Source organism: Esox lucius, chromosome 19 (assembly GCF_011004845.1).
Source record: "Esox lucius isolate fEsoLuc1 chromosome 19, fEsoLuc1.pri, whole genome shotgun sequence".
Classification (NCBI taxonomy): Eukaryota; Metazoa; Chordata; class Actinopteri; order Esociformes; family Esocidae; genus Esox; species Esox lucius.
In genome coordinates, this window is record NC_047587.1 from 33,148,041 (window position 1) to 33,169,829 (window position 21,789).

General features: G+C 39.3%; 1 protein-coding gene across 10 annotated transcripts in view; it reads right to left on the reverse strand.

The window, feature by feature from the left end:
• The window catches only part of cadps2 (Ca++-dependent secretion activator 2), a 203,319-nt gene that overhangs the window by 125,895 nt on the left and 55,635 nt on the right, over positions 1-21,789 (reverse strand). The window lies entirely within an intron of this gene.

A 21,789-nucleotide genomic window follows, 5' to 3' on the forward strand; every position in this document is an offset into this window, starting at 1 on the left:
TACCAGCACTGCACATGAATATCCATCACATCATGTTTTATGAGTTAAGATGCTGCGGTCATTCAGACAGAAGCAAAGGATTCCAGTGTGAGGATTCCCTCAAGAACACCCAAGGCCAGACAAGCTCAAGTCGATCAGCAGTCAGATCTCACAGAAAGAGGAGGAAGGAAAGAGGGGAATGAGAGAGATGTATTGATATAATCTTCCACTATGAATTTTTTTGAAATCCCTCAGTATTGATCACAGTGTTGTCTGCAATCTAGGCCTCAACGACTAAAATGCTTGAACACAAAAGCTTACCTCATGCTCCACTGCTATTCATAGGTTAAATATGTTCTCCATCATGAACCATATTCTTCCTCTCAAGGTACCCAGTTACTATCAAATAGGCTTTCTCATTGCCAACATTTCTTCAAGGTGAATCACGCTTGTGGCAAATTACTTTGTGAATGAAATGTGACAAGAGACTAAATCCTAAATTGAGGTACGTCTGAGTAACTCAGACATTTGCGCAAATCTTATCAACGACAGCGGTGCATCATTCAAGTGAAGGATTGAGTCTTGCATGCATTACAATTTCATTATAAATTGGGTTTCAGCACTGGAAAAAATTTAATTTCTCAAGTTAATGTAAGCCAGAAGTAGAAGACAAAGTTTCAAGTAAACACACTTTCAAGCTCAAAATGTAGTGGACCAACATTATAATCAACCTTCATCTGGCTGCTGCCTAACATTTTAAATCCACTCCACTATGCAGTGTAAAACTGGATACCTCAATAATAATGATCCGCAGAAATATGAAAAATCAGCCAATATTTTTGACACGCAACGACAGAAAGAAACAATTTCAGATCAAGCATCTGAGCAAGCCAAACAGTACACATCTGTTTATATATGTGTAGACTGTGTGTCTGATGCTGTCTGCCCCCAACCCCTTGAAAACATCACAACGGGTCATCTTTTAGTGCATATTAAAAGGTCATTGTTTTATAGTTTAATTAGCCTACATAGTTTCAATTAGTCTATATAAAAGAGATCCCCCAGGTAAATAACTAGTTCGGCAGAGTGATACAATAAACAGCCACCTCACTTCCATTGTTCTCACCCCCACTAGATCTGCTAACAAAAGGGATAAGAAGTCAAAGTAAAGCTAATGATGTCACTGTGGTGAAATGGTGGCAGAAGACTACATAGATCTCCGTATTTGCAATTTTCTTCTTAGTAAAGATGTAAAATAATAAAAAGGGCTTGCTTTTATGGTTGATCAGCACCAAGTTTTAATGTTTTGTTGGAAGGGACAAGACTTGCACAAGGAAATGTCAGGTTAACTAAGTCACATCAATATAACAGAATCCAACGTTGTTTTAATCTGTGAATTTTACGATTCCACAACTACCGGGAATCAGAATTTGCACTATTGTATATTCAGATTTTCACTTAAAAAAATTTATACATTAAAAGGGATTTCTATATGGTATTGAATTATTTTTGCATCCATAATGTCTATGAGTTTGTAGTAGATTGACCACAGTAACATTAAATGGGAATAGATTATTAATGGAAAAAGCATGTAACTGTCTTTATTTTGTATTACCTCTGCAACTTGATAAATCCTTAGCTTATTGAGGGCCATAGAACATTACAGACAAATGTGATAATCTGACATAATCAAAAGGACCACTAGATGTTTTGTGATTACATGGATTAAATAGAATTCCTTAAATATCGTAATAATGGTAATTGATTGGAAAACATAGAATGTTTACAGCAACATACCCTCCCTATACAACTCTAGTAAATGTACAACTCCAGTAAATCTCACTATACTTAAAACCTTAACAATTGGGAAAGATTATCACCATAAAAAAGACACTGAAGTGTTCATTGTTCAAAACCGATTATGAGGGACATGGATTTCGACATTTGAAGGACTAAAAAAGAGAACGTCTGACAAACCTTGATTTTGGAGTAAACTAATAGGATAACTATTTCTTATTTCACAGTGACAAACTAGACAGCTGTCTGCATTTTGCTTTGAGTGACCTTTTAGTCCAAATTGTCAGGAGTCACTTGGATGAGGATAACCCAGCAGAGGCTTGACACATGTCTGGACGAAAGTAATGAAAGCTAGCAACATAATGAAAGCAGCCAGCGAGAACATTCATGATTTGACACACTATAGACCTCAAAGAGGGAAAATGTCAATTCTTTTGTCTTCACATAATGGTACCATTATCCGACTGGGAGACAGATGACTGATATCTTCCCTCTAATTGAGGGGATGCGAGATGCTTGAGTCACCATGTTCCTAAGCACTATATCTACAGGAAACAGTGAGCGTTGAAGCTATTCCTATCCTCCTGACTGACACACATTAATTAATTTTGCTTCCTCACACCCTCACACCCCAAAACACAAGCACACTGACTAACACACAGATATCTACACATAGACCTGCTATTACAGCACCACGAAAGACATTCTCTCACATCAGGGAAAAACAAAACTCAAACCTGCATCCACACTATCTGAGCCACTCTCCTCTCTGCACTCCCCCTCAGTGAGTGTAAATCCACTTTCATGCCAGGAGCATTTGCTCTGAAACCCATATCAAAGCAAGCAGACGGTTGCTGAAGCTGCCGTGGAGTCTCTGTGCTCCCACTTTGTCCCAGGAACCCAAAAGAGAAACAGCCACTGAATTGACTGCTGCAGGGGACAGAGCAGGGTCCCTCTGTTTGGGTAGATATTCTCTGGATTCATAGACAGCTATAATATGTATAAACAGAATGGGTTACAGATACATTTTTTGGGTTCAAGCAGCAAAGCTGGTCTTTCAATTTATTATCAAGAGTTTAATGCAGCAAAGCTGGCGGCCTTCCAAGATGGCGCCTACTCACATGATGCCCTGTTTCTGGCTACTCAACAATAACTTTTTGACCCCTGAAGTGGAACCTTTGTTTGGATTACCTGTTGGAGCAGGCACATTTACAGCCGGGACTTTTCCCAAGCATAAATGTAGAAGGAGAGGCGGGGTCTGGCTCAGGAGAAGGCTGATTCAACCACCGTTACCAAGCCATCTCAGGTTTTCATGTCTATGTTAAGCCATTTGTACATTTGGGGCTATACACTGAATACCCACTTTGTGTTTTAGGTTGCTCACTTGTTAATAGCCATTTGGATTTGAAATGATGCAATGACAATGGGGTTATAGTGCAGATTTTTCAGATGTAAAGTCAACTGTGTAGGAACGACAACCATTTTATATATATTGTTTAATTTAGCACCATTTGCAAATCCTTTGCATTTTATTACTGCCGGAAGTTTGGAACTCATAGAAATCTATTATTTCATATGTAACTTTGTTTGGCTGCTTATGTGACAACCACAATGCCTTTGAGGCAAAGATAAATATCTAGTTAATACTGGATATTGTGTACATCAAGGAAGTGTTCGGGAATGAGACGTAAGTAAACAGCTACAAAACATTTTGTTTTACTATCCCCAAATAGTAAGTGGATTTGTCTTTGCAGTTCTGATAACTCTGCCTTACTATGTTTCTTTTTTTATGCCTAGAACGCTTTGATGAAACTCCACAGTAAAGCTTAATGTAAATATTCACAAATAAATTCAGCCAGCATTTGAGGATTAATACCAGTGATTGTAATTGGATTAGATTTTAATCTAATTACAATGCCATGGTACATCGCATTCAGGAGAAAAGGTGTGATTTGGCATCAGCCAGAAAATAATAATACTAAATTCAATGTAACTTAATATTAGTTCAGTTTGAAAAATAAACCTTGAAACTAAATATTTTGGACATAAGAGTATTCAGGAAGTAATCTCTGTTGGACCTAAGGGCACTGTAGAAGATTTTTGCCAAGTACTAGACAAATACACATTTCTGGTTTCCCCTGCTGACCAGATTTATCTAAAAGGCAACTGGTATCAAGTTTCCAAAAAAAGGTGGGATTATCAATGTTTGGAACTTAGATATTTATTAGAGGAATCAGGGTTGAGTGGATCTCTGCTACTATGATCAGATAGCAGCCACATTAGCAAATGGTTCTGAGCTGAAAAGTATTTCCACAATTCTTCAGATTGTTTTGGGGAAAATATGCTTACTTTTCAGAATGATTGCAGAATGATTGGTTCCTTTGAAATACTTTAGTTTAGTTTTATATACCGTATATATACACTCAACTAAAGGATTATTAGGAACACCATCCTAATACTGTTTGACCCCCTTTCGCCTTCAGAACTGCCTTAATTCTACGTGGCATTGATTCAACAAGATGCTGAAAGCATTCTTTAGAAGTGTTGGCCCATATTGATAGGATAGCATCTTGCAGTTGATGGAGATTTGTGGGATGCACATCCAGGGCACGAAGCTCCCGTTCCACCACATCCCAAAGATGCTCTATTGGGTTGAGATCTGGTGACTGTGGGGGCCATTTCAGTACAGTGAACTCATTGTCATGTTCAAGAAACCAATTTAAAATGATTCAAGCTTTGTGACATGGTGCATCATCCTGCTGGAAGTAGCCATCAGAGGATGGGTACATGGTGGTCATAAAGGGATGGACATGGTCAGAAACAATGCTCAGGTAGGCCGTGGCATTTAAACAATGCCCAATTGGCACTAAGGGGCCTATAGTGTGCCAAGAAAACATCCCCCACACCATTACACCACCACCACCAGCCTGCACAGTGGTAACAAGGCATGATGGATCCATGTTCTCATTCTGTTTACACCAAATTCTGACTCTACCATCTGAATGTCAACGGATATCGAGACTCATCAGACCAGGCAACATTCTTCCAGTCTTCAACTGTCCAATGTTGGTGAGCTTGTGCAAATTGTAGCCTCTTTTTCCTATTTGTAGTGGAAATGAGTGGTACCCGGTGGGGTCTTCTGCTGTTGTAGCCCATCCACCTCAAGGTTGCGCGTGTTGTGGCTTCACAAATGCTTTGCTGCATACCTCGGTTGTAACGAGTGGTTATTTCAGTCAAAGTTGCTCTTCTATCAGCTTGAATCAGTCGGCCCATTCTCCTCTGACCTCTAGCATCAACAAGGCATTTTCGCCCACAGGACTGCCGCATACTGGATGTTTTTCCCTTATCACACCATTCTTTGTAAACCCTAGACATAGTTGTGCATGAAAATCCCAGTAACTGAGCAGATTGTGAAATATTCAGACTGGCCCGTCTGGCACCAACAACCATGCCACGCTCAAAATTGCTTAAATCACCTTCCTTTCCCATTCTGACATTCAGTTTGGAGTTCAGGATATTGTCTTGACCAGGACCACACCCCTAAATGCATTGAAGCAACTACCATGTGATTGATTAGATAATTGCATTAATGAGAAATTGAACAGGTGTTCCTAATAATCCTTTAGGTGAGTGTATTTATATATATATATATATATATATATATATATATATATATATATATATATATATATATATATATATATATATATATATATATATATATATATATATATATATATATATATATATATATATATATACACACACAACCGTATATATGAATAATTCTGCAATAATTCTGAGAAGCAAGCATGTTTTTGCATATTATATACTGTATACACTGATGACTACCTGCCTAATATGCTGTTGGTCCACTGTGTCCTGTGGTATCTGGCGCCAAGACATTAGCAGCAGATCCTTCAAGTCCCTGTAAGTTGCGAGGTGGAGCCGCCATGGATCAAACATGTGTGATGGTAATTCCATCGATCGACACACTTAAAGGAGTAAGAAACAGAGACAAAATTCTCTTGGCACAATTAACAGTTTATTAATTATTTGCAAATAAGAGAGACGCATCAAACGCTTACACATATAATCATCCGAGGAGACTCTGCCGTAAGACAATCCATATTTATTTCAAATGTTAGAAGGGGTGTGGTAAGTTGCTGCCCATCTGTCTTGTGTAACATTTACTCAAAGGGCGGGCTGTCCCCCCACCTTATCCTTCTCAACTCCTGAGGAGACACGATGTCTGGATAATCAACAGAGACACTAAAGGGTTATACAGATTCACGAGTAACCCTCTAATCCGCTGGTGCCGGACAAGGATGTCTCCTAGTGAAACACCAGATCCCTCTCGGCATCTTTAACTAGTAACTCATTCATACATGTATAGGACGACCAAGAATACATCAGTTCAAGAATTTCCACAACTCATGTTAGTCCAGAGATCATCATGGGCAACTCTGACCTCTGACCCTGGCTATGTGATGCACCCTGATGGTTCTTGCCATAATCATCATTAAAATGTTGTGTTTTATGCCACAGTAGACCTTCTGTCGGTTTGGACCAGATGGGATGGCCTTCGTTGCCCGCGCGCATTGAATGAGCCTGTTGCCAGTCGGTGGTGGTTAGCCCCTCCTCACCACTGCTGACCGGGAGCACCGCACAAGCTTTGCCATTTCAGAGATGCTCTGACCCAGTCATCTGGCCATAATTTGGCCCTTGTCAAATTCACACAGCTCTTTACTCCTGCCCATTTCATACCGTTTTGGCTCATGAGTGTATACACACACACACACACACACACACACACACACACACACACACACTTTAACACTTCTTGATGGTCAGGATTGTAGTTCTTTTTTTAAGCACTTTTTATGAATTGCAGTATTTATCCATCATGTAGGCTACCAAGAGATAGGCCTACCAGTATTGATAAAGCAGCTCTCAACTGCTTCGTGATCGCCAGTCTGGTATGTGCATATTCATGATGAATCCAAGGTTTGAAAAATTAACCAGCTCTGTACATGGATCTCTATGGACATCACAGTGTTGTAGCACAATCTTTAAGTCAATTATATCTGTTGCCTAACAGTTTTATTTAAAACAATAAAACTGGACTGTAATAACTGTAAATAATATTGACATTCTTGGATAAGCAAGTTTTATTTGCAACATTTTACAACTAGTTAAGCAGTTTTGAGCACCAATGATCAGTATTTAGTAAGATTGAGAAAGACACAAAATCTAACATTATTTGCTAAGCTTGCTAAGGTTAACCTTTTGGGTTAACTACTGTATGCCAGTTAAACAAATGAGATGGTGCTAACAGTAGAGCACAAAAAAGGTTAATATATTACACAAGGTAGCTAGCTACTGTTCATAAGTTAGTTGCTGCTGATAAACATTATAAGGGTCATGATGCCAGATGCCTGTTACAAGGCTTACTGCTACATAATGTGGTGCAGTACAGTAGACAATCCCTCCCTGTGAAAATGAGTGAGATTTACAGTAAAGTAGTTATTGTAACTATTGTCAACATTCCTTGGTTTTCCAGGAGCAGTAAAATGAACAATCTTGGGATGATCTCCCATCTTTGAGTGACCACAGTTCAGCTCTACAGCTCAGCGTTCTTGGCCCTAATGACCAGAAACAGGGCAAAACCACATCAAATCAAACCCAAACGTGACATAGCTGGTCCCCAGGAGTATTCCTCAATTGGAAAAATGTAGGGGGCGAATCGAATGACGCCGTTGCCAGGCCACTACCCCGTCCCACCGGGAGTAACGCCTCTGCAATTTCATCTTCATACGGGCTTGAAACCTGGTTAGAAAGCTCAGGGATCTTGTGCTGGATTCAGCTGTGCTTTATTGTTGATTAGGATTTCCACTAACTCTAGATGATGGAGGCAGGCTGCAAGAAATGCTTCCTAAGAAATAAGTTAAACCCTAAAATAAGTGACCTTAAATTAATTAATTATGTCACAAGAGAGACATTCTGAAAACAAGCCACATAGTCCATTTCAGGACATACAACAAATCGGAACATTATTGTTGACTTGTATTGTATTGTCTTCTGTTAAGAATAAAGTTCAAATTCAAGTATGTAGCTTGTTTTCAGAATATCGTTCATGTAACAAGCAAATGTTCTCAACCCCAATGGCAGATTACTTTCTTAATTAAAAATGGGACTTCTGCAAATAATGCTTTTTAAAAACCTCCCATTTTGAGCTAGTAGTATAATGTGGTTTAATGTATATGCAAAATTACTACTATGAAATTGGGCAAATTATCATACAAATACCCATCAAAGTACACAATCACTAGTAGCTAAAACTCCAGGAATGTTTTTAATTATTTTACTTATTTTTGAAGAAGCAATTTTGCTGTGCAACTACTCTTTCTGGGGTCTATGGAAAACTAAAACATTTTAAAACAATATGATAAATGTATAGACCTAAAAAGTTTCAGAAATTTAAAATACACAATGTAACAGACACACTAACATACGCTAACACATTTACAAACATTTAGAGGTGTGTGTGTGTGGTATGGGTATATCACTCTTAGTTACTGTAAAGTGCCAAGGACCCACGTCTGGCTGGGTATGTTGGGTGTCTGAGCTGTATGTTATTTCAAAATTACACACAACACGGAGTTTAATGAAGTGATATTTCTCTAGAAGATGAACAGTCAATCACTCGGAGTATGAAGTCAATGCTAGTTCTGGGTGAAGTTAAGCACAATGTGCGCTACTTTGTTTTGAGCCATCTGTAGCTTTACTTGTTACTTCTTTGCCCCACATGACCACGCTGCAGGACAGTAGTTGAGATGGGACAAGACCAGGGGCCTGAATAACTGGAACAATTGACCTGTGTGTCAAAAACACAGAACATCATTTCACAATATTACTCAACTGGATCCTTGACTTCCTGACGGCCCAACACTAGGGGGTTGGGGTAGGTAACACTTTCAACATAGGGGCCCCCCCAAAAGGGATCTTGCTTAGGCCTCTCCTGTACTCGCTGTTCACACATGACTGCATGGTCTTGTACAATCTCAAGTCAATCTGAATCCAATTGTGACATGCTTTTTTGAGAAGGCTGAAGGGCACTCTGGGGCGTTGACTCTACCCGATATGATCCAACCTGAGCCAGGGACTGTTCAAAGTGCTCCCATCTAGCATGGGTTTCCTAACCCTTCTTCATCATGGACTGGATCATGCTAATATTTTCACAGCTTGGTACAGCACCCGGCGCACACGCGGCAACCAAAAGCCCACAAATCTACTGGCATTTCCAGCTGCAATTTCCAGGTGTTTTATTAGTTAGCGTCATTAGACCAAATGCTATTTAAACATCTCTCTTCTTATGCAAATTATGGTAAGTGATGGTGATAAAATATATAGCATATCAGTTATGTCCATGTATCCACCGTTGCCACTGTGGGGCTGCACTCTTCCACTGTTCTTTGACGTTGAGGTGTAAAGAAAACAATTTGTTCCAAGACACGTCCACCTGTACACAATTGCCACAGGAGATAGGATGATATTAGAATGTCAGAGACATGGTGGCAGTTCAGTCCATTCAATCAACATGTTTAGCAAGCCTGCATTTTAGCAAAGCCAAATATGCGCTACTGCCTCACAGACTAGCCTGGGCCAAGTGAACTGCTTACCCATCGTACACTTGTGAGTGTCATGGCCCAGGACTGGAACCCGGCCGTTTGAAAACCCTGATCCATCAGAGAGTCTATTAATGAGAATAACAGGGTAACAGAGAGACAAAATGGCCACCAGACCGTTAAACTAACAACGTATTTTACACATTCACACACGTACTTACACTGTAGATCATTTACGCACTCGCCATCACACAAACAAACACCACGTACAGGAAGAGGCGCGCACACACACACGCACATTTAGTCCATGCTGCTGTTTATAAAGGGTGTATAAAGAAAAGGCACTTTGGTGCCTTTTCTTTATTTGTTGTACATTATCATAATTTATCTTATTTAATATATGACATCTAATATTGATTTAGATTTCAAGACAAGTATTTCACTGAACCTACAACAACAGCTGCTATACTGTATATCAGACCAATAAAAAAAATTACCTTGTGAAACCTGATTGTTTATTTGGGTTCAAACCAGAATGTTTTTCTTCTGGCTCATCAAACCTCTCAGCTTTCATTAGAGGGTTTCATCTTCCACTAAGCAAAATGAACATTCATATTGCAAAGAGAGAATTTTGCATTTTGCATCTACCAAGACAAATGATTAAACAAGCAAACTTCTCAAAATACAGATTAAAATGTATACTACATGAATTAGTTAATATACTGTAATTTTACAATATTTGAATATTAATGTTTTGAAATGTTTTATGTGTTATCGAAGGTCCAGGAAGAGTTCCTACTACTTTTGGCAGTAGCTAATGGAGATCCCTAAAAATAAAACAATTCATGATCTTCACAAACTTGATATATAGCATTTATTCACCAAGGTGTGTGAACACGCCTAGATTGTATGTGTAACAACAACTCCACCTATGAAAAATAACTATTACTGTGGGTGTGGTCTGGCACGTGAATGCCTATAAAATACATACAAATATTGAAATATTAATATTCCATTAACAAAGCTTGGCACATGGCTGTTTACTCAACTTTTGTACAGAGCTGGTATTATAAATAAACCTTTGAATGATCGTAAACCACAATACTATATAGCCCACCCTGATTAGCTTACCAAGCAAAGAGATTGGTATAAGGTATTGCACAATGACCAGACAAATCAAAATGTGTGAGAAATTATTTAACCTAGGCTACACCTTGTCCTTTATACTGTAGTCAGGCGGAAGGCTGAACAAAATAAATAATTCAAAGAGAGGTAGACCACAGTCTACACAACAGAAGTAGCCATGGCTCTCTCACACAGACAGGCACACACACACACACACACACACACACACAATTTTGACAGGCAAGATATTTCTGTAGCCAAGCATCACTAATATCAACTTCAATCTCGTCATTATAGCGCAGTTCAATCTAATAATACCAGAACATTTGCTTATAGAGGCCACATCAAAACTACATGGAAGCACATTGGAGATTTGCTCCAGTCCACCAGGACTGTCTCAATATTAATCAGATATTCACTTGTCTACACATTCAACATTCCATCCACTCAGGCAAAAAAAAAATATTACAAAACTCATGCATGTTCAGCAAAAACACATTTCAGGGGTTTGAATTTGTTTCTCCCTATCAACAAAGTTGTTAAAATATTTTTTCCCTCAGGTAACGAAACTCAAATTACAAATAATTCATATCTCAACTAGAAATTCCATGATTTCATTTTCACTCGTTGATAGTGTAACATCTTTAAAAAAAAAAAATTAAATAAACAATGTACATTATTCAAGTATACCAAGGCTTAATTAAATTAATCTGTTGTTCTCCCAAATTCCAGGATGTCACCTGGACTCCCTGAGGCTTTTTTGCCATGCCTTTGCAAAGAACAATTGCTTCATTTAATTCAATCTTAGTATACTATGGTTCAGTTTAGTTACATAGTGGCACAGTTATACATACAAAAACATCCCTGCAAACTCACTGGCTCACAGCTGCTTGGCAAATGTTTGAAGACACAAGTATGTAAACGTTATACCAAGTGTGATACCAACTGGTCCTGTGGCTCTTGAGAAGATGAAGGTAGTCAACATCATTAAGAATTGTCCAAAATACATTTACGCCCAAAAGTTTTGGCACCCCTTGCTCTTCAAATAACTTACATTGAAAATAACTTACATTGAAAATAATTAAAAACTGACAAAAGTATTTAATTTCTGCAAATCTATGTTCCATTGTTAATATTACAAAATCTTTGTTTTTTTAACCTGAGACATCAGTTTAAATAATTTTAAGCACATGCATCCAAATACCAAGCATCCATCACACAAACTGCTCCAATTCCACAAGATTTTAAGGGGGACTCCCAACTACTGTTTTCCTATTTCTCAGCTGGTTATCAATAGGATTTTGTTTCAGATTGTTTGTTGGACTCATTCAGAACCTTGCAGCGTTTTGTAATTAACCCTTCCTGAGGGCACTTTGAAGTTTGTAAGCGTTAATTGTCCAGCTGGAAAGCCTATTGACCTTTCTGATACCCGATTTGACATTGAACTCCAGAAGGCCCTGGTATTCTCCTAATATTATGATGCCATGCACACATCCAAGACTCCAGTGCCAGAGGCAGCAAAGCAAAACATCACTGAACTTCCTCCATGTTTGACTCTGGGGAAAATGCCATTTTCTTTGAAGGCTTCATTTTGCTTTCAGTAAACATAGAGATAGTGTGCTTTACCAAAAAGCTATAATTATGTATCTCCTGTCCACAGGAGATTGTCCCAGAAGGATTGTGGCATGTTCAGGAGAGTATTGGCAAAATGTATTTAGGTTTTGTTATAACTCTTTCAGTACTGGGTTTTCTACCATTCAACCCCCTTTCACAGAGTTGGCAAAAGATGATGAGAGTTGAAACTATCATAATCTGTGAGGCAGTTGATCATGTTGCTTTCTCCACCATTCAAACAATCCTTCACTGCAGCCATGTCCAGTAATGTTGCCTACAGTGGCATGGGCCTAAAACGTCTTGATAACCTTACACTGGAAACAGAAACATTGAGGTCTCTGGAGATGGACTTAATATTTGTCAGGCACAAGATTATAGCCCTCTTCAGACAATTTTGTTTTGCTTCCTTGTTGCCATGGTCATTATCGTATGTACAGCAACACAAAACAGGAGAATCCTTTTCTCTATTCAAACTGGTTGAATAAGAATTTTTATATTGTAGGCATCTGGAACCACCACAGGTCAGTTCCACTCCAAAGAAAAGATTCCTTCATTAATTCATTCATTCATTCATTCATTCATTCATTCATCTTCTTCCGCTTATCCGGGGCCGGGTCGCGGGGGCAGCAGTCTAAGCAGAGATGGCCAGACATCCCTCTCCCTAAACACTTCCTTTAGCTCTTCCGGGGGGACACTGAGGCGTTCCCAGGCCAGCCGAGAGACATAGTCCCTCCAGCATGTCCTAGGTCTTCCCCGGGTTCTCCTCCCAGTGGGACGGGCCCGGAACACCTTCCCAGGAAGGCGTTCAGGAGGCATCCGGAACAGATGCCCAAGCCACCTCAGCTGACCCCTCTCGATGTGGAGGGGCAGCGGATCTACTCTGAGCTCCTCCCAGGTAACCGAGTTTCTCAACCTCTCTCTAAGGGATCGCCCAGCCACCCTGCGGAGAAAGCTCATTTCGGCCGCCTGTATCCGGGATCTTGTCCTTTCGGTCATGACCCAAAGCTCATGACCATAGGTGAGAGTAGGAACGTAGATTGACCGGTATATCGAGAGCTTCGCCTTGCGGCTCAGCTCTTTCTTCACCACGACAGACATCGACATCGACCGCATTACTGCAGAAGCTGCACAGATCCGTCTGTCAATCTCCCGTTCCATCCTTCATTCACTCGTGAACAAGACCCCTAGATACTTAAACTCCTCCACTTGAGGCAGGCACTCTCCACCAACCTGAAGTGGGCAAGCCACCCTTTTCCGACTGAGGACCATGGCCTCGGATTTGGAGGTACTGATTTTCATCCTGACCGCTTCACACTCAGCTGCAAACCGTCCCAGTGCATGCTGAAGGTCCTGGTTTGAAGGGGCCAACACGACAAAGTCACCCGCAAAGAGCAGAGACGAAATTGCTTGCTTGAAATTGAATTATTTGTAACTACCCCTACAAGGTGCCAATAATATTGTCTGTGGAAGAAGCTAATATTTTTTGGTTTTGTTCAACAGGAAACCACCTCATATTTGGGCAATAGTTACAATTTGTGCTATGAAACCAAAACTAATTGCTAAACCCTTTAATTTAGAGGGTATTGTATTTTCACTACAAAGTGAGAATCAATGTGAATCTACTATACATATCAAGACATGGTGGACAGGTCAATCAGAGTTGTAATGGATGTCATGACATGCTTTTGCATAATGAGGTTCTGCTTTGCAGCTGTAAGGAAAGCCAAACTCACCCAGGTTTATGTTTGTAATGTGTGTGAGCAATCTCTCTTTATTGGTCACCAGAACAGTCACACATCCCCAGGTCTGTCATTGCTGTAAGCCAAGCCACATAACCCTGCTGCTTGCCACAATCCACAGGTTGCTAAGTAACCTTGTCCCAGACAAGGGCAGAAGCTCTGGCTATGACAAAGTGATGATGAGAACAAATTTAATGACCCCAGGTTGTCAACTAAAAGAAATAGTTTGCAACATGACAGAGTTTCCCAAACCTCTCCTCAGGCATCCACCCCAGACATTTTACTTGTTTTCCCTAGACACCAGATTAAGTGGGTGAACTAATCACTTGTTGCAGCCAGGTGTTCGAATCCTAAATGCAATGCACCAATAATGCCTGAGGAGTGGGTTGATAAACCTGTATATGAGAGCAATGACGAATCTGAGTAAAATAACTATATTTGAAAGGGTTTATAGGAAATCCCACCAACAAAGTGGGGTTAAACGTCAAGCAGACACTAGTCACAGCACAGCTCAAATTAGCACAAAGATAATCAAGATCATGATTACTAATACCATATTTACCATGATCATAATCTAGGTACTTCAGAAGAGAATACCACACCTGCAAATTTACCAGAACACGGCTAAGCAGTACTTAGGGATCTTAACCCACACACAGAGCATGGCGTCAGGGATTTCATGGCCAGTGGTTGTCAACTGCCACCTAACACTGAACAAGAGAATGTCTGTAGTGCCATTTCACCTCTCAAAAAGCCTTGTGATGACTACAGCTCTTCAACTGTTTGTGTGATACACTCTTTAACTAATGGACAACACATTTGCATTAGATCAGACACAGTATCAGCAAAGAGCTACATGAATATTCTAGAACCATAAAAGGCAGGTGACAATGAACATAGCTCATGCGTTATCAATCAATGGACTTTTCATCTATGGGTAAACAGCTAAATGTTTTGGGAGACTAGCACAGTTGTCAAAGGTGGAATTGGCTTTTGGCATGACTGTATTGTACATAAAGGTGATACCTCTGTACTAGGGATGTAAAAGTTGAAGTGGGTTACAGGAGAAAATTTTTCATGCCCTATATTTATTTTATGCTGTTAAACATTTCTTCAATACGTGGTGCACATGTTTCTGCTGATCCTTTTAAGCCCAGCATTCAACTATTGTGGTGCTTAGACATCCACTATAGAAGCTGCTTTCAGCAACAATTTCTGATGGAAAACTTGCTGAAAGTTTAACCACAAACACATTCATAAGTGTTTCTTCAGATAACACCCAAAACCATGTTTGTAGAATCTATCTAGTTATACATAAACAGGACATACATTTCATTTAGCTACTGTTTTCGTGGGAACTTTTAGGTAGAACAATTCATAAAATACTCACATACGTAGAAGTAAAAGCTTATCTTTGTGTTGAAGAGCATAGCCTACAACTGCAAAAGAACCAGGTTGTTCTTACTGTACTTCTTGTAATTAGACAGGATTATGTGAAATCATATGAATATATGTTTCATTGAAAGTTTAATGTGCCTAGATAATAACAACAGAAATATCTGTGTTTAGATTCTCTCTCTGTAGGTCACACTGCCAACCTCAGGAATGTGGAATATTTACATTGACCATTTGGCATGGGGCTTCATGCTAAATGGTCATGACACTTTGGGCCCAATTTGGACATTTTCACTTAGGGGTGTACTCACTTTTGTTGCCAGCGGTTTAAACATTAATGGCTGTGTGTTGTTTTATTTTGAGGGGACATCAAATTTACACTGTTATACAAGCTGTACGCTCACTACTTTACATTGTAGCAAAGTGTCATTTCTTCAACGTTGTCACATGAAAAGGTTTAATCAAATATTTACAAAAATTTGAGGGTTGTACACACTTGAGAGATATTGTATTGTACTGTACACACAAATACACGTGTACATAGTCACAATCCTAACGGTGTGGGCTAGGAATTTCAATGATACAATCTGATTATGATATAAATACTGGGAATAAGTTGGTCCTCAACAGGTCTCCTTTGGGACCCAAATGAGAAAAGCAATAATTCAGTCATAACCCCATATTGTATGTTATGGATTGTATTGCAATTAGCATTGTAATGTTGTATTGATTGTTGCTGCCTTATTGGACAGGTCTCTCTAGCAAAAAGACGGTTTCACAATGGGATTCTAATGGTTGAATAAAATAACAGTCTGAAAACTGACCTTAGTTGTTTAGAGGCAAGGGGGTTTGGTTTATCTTCATTCACACACAGTACCAATTAACTCCAATACCTGACCTCCCTTTTCCGTCCCTTCCATCTTAACGGGCAGGATCACTGAAACTCCAGCAGTCTGCACAGTGAAGCAGAGGCCAAGTTCACTGAGCTCAGCTGGCCAATGTGTAGTCATGATGCCACTCTGTAACTAGTCCATGAACGGTCTGCTTGGTGGTCACCTGTCAGCTCTACAGATTGTGGCTGCCATGACGTCAGCTGCCCCGGTCAGTGTCCAATTAGATGCCAGAACATGCCAAGGACACCTCGTCATTTTCCAAACACAGGCCCCGCCCAGGGACTGACAGCTCATCCCTACATCAGTACTTGGTGAGTCTACATACCGTCTAACTCCATGCCCACTCCTGCATCCTCCAACTCGATTTCAGCCGATGTAGTGGCATGTAAGGGGCACTGCCCCCAGTGGAAACAGCCCTTCCAGAAAAATGTGTCTCATGAGTGTCACTCCGCAGCCCGTAGCTAAGTTAATGCAAGTTGCATCAGACAAGGGCAGCGCAAGTGTGATCCAACCCATGACAGAACAAGACAAAAATCATGAGGATCATTCTCTGAAAGGGTGAAGTGGCCATGGCCAGACTTGCAAACCCAGTTTAGTGGTAGCCTTTGTCAAGTTTGAGTTCTCCAACCATCGTGCTGATCATCAGTCAGACAGGCAAAGGAGGTGGGAGAATAATCAACCATCCTAGCAAAGCAACACTAGACAAAACAAACTGGATTAACCTTTTACATAGATGGTCATTCACCTTCAAAATGATTCATCCTCTTTATAAAGATGACCAAAAAGCCTGTATAAAACAACAATGGTTAATGAGCTATATGTTTAATCCATGGGAATACTATATGAATGTATATGATTACAATTACTAAGATGTTTTTATTAATAACTAAAATATTCTATACAATATATACAAATTGAACTTTGGATCCCCATTAGCTCCTACCGAAGCAATAGATACTCTCCCTGGGGTCCAGAGAAAATAGAACTTAAAACACTGATAAAACAACAGTGCTGTCAAACACATTTTTAAGACAACATTACTTATATTAAGGTGTGTGTGTGTGTTTGAGAGAGAGAGTGAGTGAGTTTTTCTACAATGTTTTATATTTTTTTGAGCTACACTCATGGCTCTGTACAATAATGTATGCTGCCGTCAGTTTGTTTTTGGTTTGGATTCTGTGAGAAACCCCTGGTGGCGCATCTTATGGGGTACGCATTTGATCTGAGCTCAATGTTATTCGATTATGTAGATTTATACACAATTTGGACACTTCATTACACATTATAGTGAATGTTCAATTTGATCTATTTTTCTATCTTCATATCTGCTCTCCATCGATAGACATGAAATCAGCCTCACAGTCAACAAGTAAAAACAGAGTCAGCGTCAATCTCCTCATGCCCCCACCGATCCAAACACACAGCCGCATTGCTTGTCATGATGAGGCAGAGAATTCATTATTCTGAAAGATTTTATCAGGAAATATCCCAAAAAATATTACGGTAATGTTTATGGTCACTAAGACAATTTTATCTGGAAAATGAGATGATTTTAAATAAAAGACTTTGCTCAGAAAACTTTGGGAAACCAAAGAAAATAAGCCTAATGGTCCTTGCTGTAAGTAAACATTAGCATTTGTGCTAGGGAATCAAAACATGGATTGCTGTCATCCTTTGTTTACCCTTTTCGTTTTATGGGCAATTTGTCATTTTGTCATCTAGGTATATTATGCCGGCTTCAAATCATAATTAATTCATGAGCTAACACAATTGGTAATTAAGAAGTGAAAAGACAGCACTAACTAATTAGCCAGCGCTCATGTTTGTTCGCTTGAGACCTCAAAACAAATGTCTAAAATTCTTAGGTAATTCAGTAGCAAATGTAATATCAAATAAATGGATAAAAGAATGAGAGAATGAGGGAAACCAAGACAAACTACTAAAAGTAGTATGGCATACATTTCTCAAATAAATGCTTCAAGCAATACATTCGGAGAGCAATGTTGAACAAGGATTATAACTGCATACAGGAACGTCCAGTATAAACCGATAAATATAAGCATTCACTCTTATTTTGCACATTTTGTTGCATTACTTCACTCAGCGTTCTACACAAAATACTCTTTGTATTATTAAAGCAAATTTAAATTAACCAATGGCCTCACTGTGACATCCCTGAACATGTTCTTTCCTTTCATGCAGCCCAGTTTAGAAGAATGACTATATCATAGAATTCCATATAATTACTAACTTGGCCATGCCTAAAGACATTTTTAATGCCTGATTTGATATTGTTACCCATCTACCAATTACTGCCCTTCTGTTCAAATAATCCCCTGACCTTTTGTACTTAAATCTGTGTTTGGAATGCTCCTGTCATGCTTATGTCTGTATGTTTGGGAAACTGAGAAATGGGTAGTCATTTTGAAAATAATGTAAACCCCTATTATTCACCAGAGAGTAATGAAATGTGGGTTTTATTTAGACCACTTTTACGTATGAACTAGCTTAGACTCACCTAAAGAATGACTGCAAATTGTACTTTATTTAGAATTAAAAGTAAATGGGAGATTGTTACTTAAACAAAATTCACATTTTGTTTGGGTAGTTTACAAAAAACAGAAACAATATCTACTTCAGTCCCACATTAAATGCAAAAAAATATTTCATCCAAGGGAGGTGATTATTTCTTATACTATTGAACGTAATGTTGAGGAACAAGTGCAGACTTTCAGGACTGGCTCATCTCTCGGTCTGCCCAAAACCTAATAAACAGTTAAACTTACAAACACATTTCCAAAAAGATTGGGAGGAAGCTGTGTAAAATGCACATAAAAACAGAATGCAGTGATGTGCAAATCAATTATCATTATATTCAATTGAAAATAGTACAAGACAACACAATAAATGTTGAAACTGAGATTTATTTGTTTTTGGAAAAATACATGCCCATTTTGAATTTGATGCCAGCAACACATTTCAAAATAGTCGGGACAGGACACGTTTACCATTGTGTTGGAACTTGTCTTTTAACAATACTCTGTAAGAATTTGGATACTGAGGAGACCAGTTGCTGTAGTTTTGAAAGTGAAATGTATTCCCATTCTTGCTTTATAGGATTTCAGCGGCTCAACAGTCTGGGGTCACATTTCTGTCTCATACTGAGCCAAATGTTTTCAATGGGTGACAGGTCTGGACTGCAGGCAGGCCAGTTGAGCACCCTGACTCTTTGACGGAGCCATGCTATTGTATTACATGGAGGACGTGGTTTAGCATTTTCTTGCTGAAATAAGCAAGGCCTTCCCTGAAAAAGACACAGTCTGGATAGCAGCATATGTTGCTCCAAAATATTTCTATATTGTTCAGCATTAATGGTGCCTTCACAGATGTGCAAGTCACCCATGCAATGTGCACTTATGCACCCCCATACCATCACGGATGCCGGCTTTTGAACTGTGCACTGATAACAAGCCGGATGGTCCCTCTTTTAACTTGCATTTGTGGATGCAGTGAAGTACTGTGTTCACAGACAATGGGTTTTGGAAGTGTTCCTGAGCCCATACAGTGAATTCCACTACAAAATCAAGTCTGTTTTTAATGCAGTGCCACCTGAGGTCCTAAAGATCACGGCCATCCAATACTGGTTTTCGGACTTGTTCCTTACAATACAGCGATTTCTCCGGATTATCATGAACATTTAATGATATTGTGTACCGTAGATGAGATTCCCAAACTCTTTGCAATTTCATATTGAGAAACATTATTCTTAAGGTGTTGCACTGTATGCCCACGCAATCTTTCAGAATGGTGAACCCCTCCCCACCCTCACATCTGATAGACCCATCCTCTCCGGAATGATCTTTTAATACCCAATCATGTTACTGACCTGTTGCCAATTGACCTAATTAGTTGTGTGATATTCCACCAGATTTAGTTTTTTAGCATTACACAACCTTTCCAGTCTTTTGTTGGCTCTGTCCCAACATTTGAAATGTGTTGCTGGCATCAAATTAAAAGTGGGCATATATTTTTCAAAATATCTCAGTTTTAACATTTGATTTGTTGTGTTTGTACTATTTTCTATTGAATATAGTGTTTAAATGATTTGCATATCATTGCATTCTGTTTTTATTTACATTTTTGGCAACTTTTCTGGAAACAGGGTTGTATACTGAAGTAATCTTGCAGATGCTCGTCATCTACCAAATATTATTTCGTTCTGTTCCCCCATGGGAATCAAACCCTCAACACTGCAGTTCAATTGAGCTAAACAGGAACTTTAGTAAAACAGACATTGGTCTCAGTTTGATTCCATGATAAAATAAAAAAAGTTATTTTCTTTTTAATTAACTGTTTGAGAAATAAACCCAAATGACTATGAAGGGAAAGTAAATGCCAAGTACAGGTTTTACGCGTATCCAACTTGCACTGCGGCTGAAAAAGACCTAATATAGAGAGAAAAGCAATCTCAGCTCTACACTAGCTGCTGAAAATCTATTATCTTTTAATAAACCTACTGTAATCAAGACATCCGACCTACATGTTCCTGGCGTAAATGATACGCCTGAGGTATAGCAGAGTATTTAATGTGAGGCTACCAGACAGCAGTCATTGATCAATAGATAGAGATAAACTGTGGACAGTCAGGGGTGCTAACAGGCCATTGCGGTTTAATGACAGTAACTATATTGATCTAGCCCAGTGACTTATCCTACATGCAGCGGTCACATTAGAATTGATTATGCCAAGATCTGACCTATGGTGTTGCTGCATCTTCACATTGTTTCTGTGGATACGCAGCGGCAATGATGAGTACACACTAAAGCACATTAATACACAAAGGCAGTGTACAAATTGGAGGAAAAATAAACAGAAAGAGCTGAACATTTTAAGAGCCTCTGGTGTCTTGGTGGATTTGCATAGCAAGTTCATCACTGGTAAATATGTGAATAACACATTTGGCAGCCTTATTTACATACACTTGGTGGCCAATTTATTAGGTACATCATTCTGGTACCGGGTTAAAATACGCCAATGCCTGTCTTCCGGCTTCATACAGAAAGACACACTGTCTTTTTGGTAAACAGTGTTGGGGAGCAAATAAAGTGGCCACTAAGTGCATGTCCCCTCAGGCCTGCCATAGTGCAACAGATGTCATCTAAGGATTTGAAAAGTTTGAGCATTTCAATTTTAGATGTCTATAGAATAGTAATAACAGGTCGTCTTTGATCACTTCATACCCTGAGAATCTTTACATAGTGTGCCAGGCAAAGAATAAGGCATCAACATCAATGGGTTCGTCTGCTCTCCCATCTATCGCAATTAAAGAGGCTCTGAAGCCAGTCGAACTGATACAATCTCCATCTGATAATGTATGATTGGCGTACACTGCTTCTGAGGACCAGAAGAGAAACAGACAGAGAAAGAGAGAAATGGCAAGAGAAAGTGGTACAGAAAGGATCTAGAGACTGGAAACAACGACATGCTCAAAGAAAAAGAAAATGGACATGGAGAAATAGACCAAAAAAAACACCCACACACACACACATTTACAAACACACACTGCTTTGTGATGTTCAATTCGTGATTATTGCCTTCACTCTTCAGTACAGCTCAGCA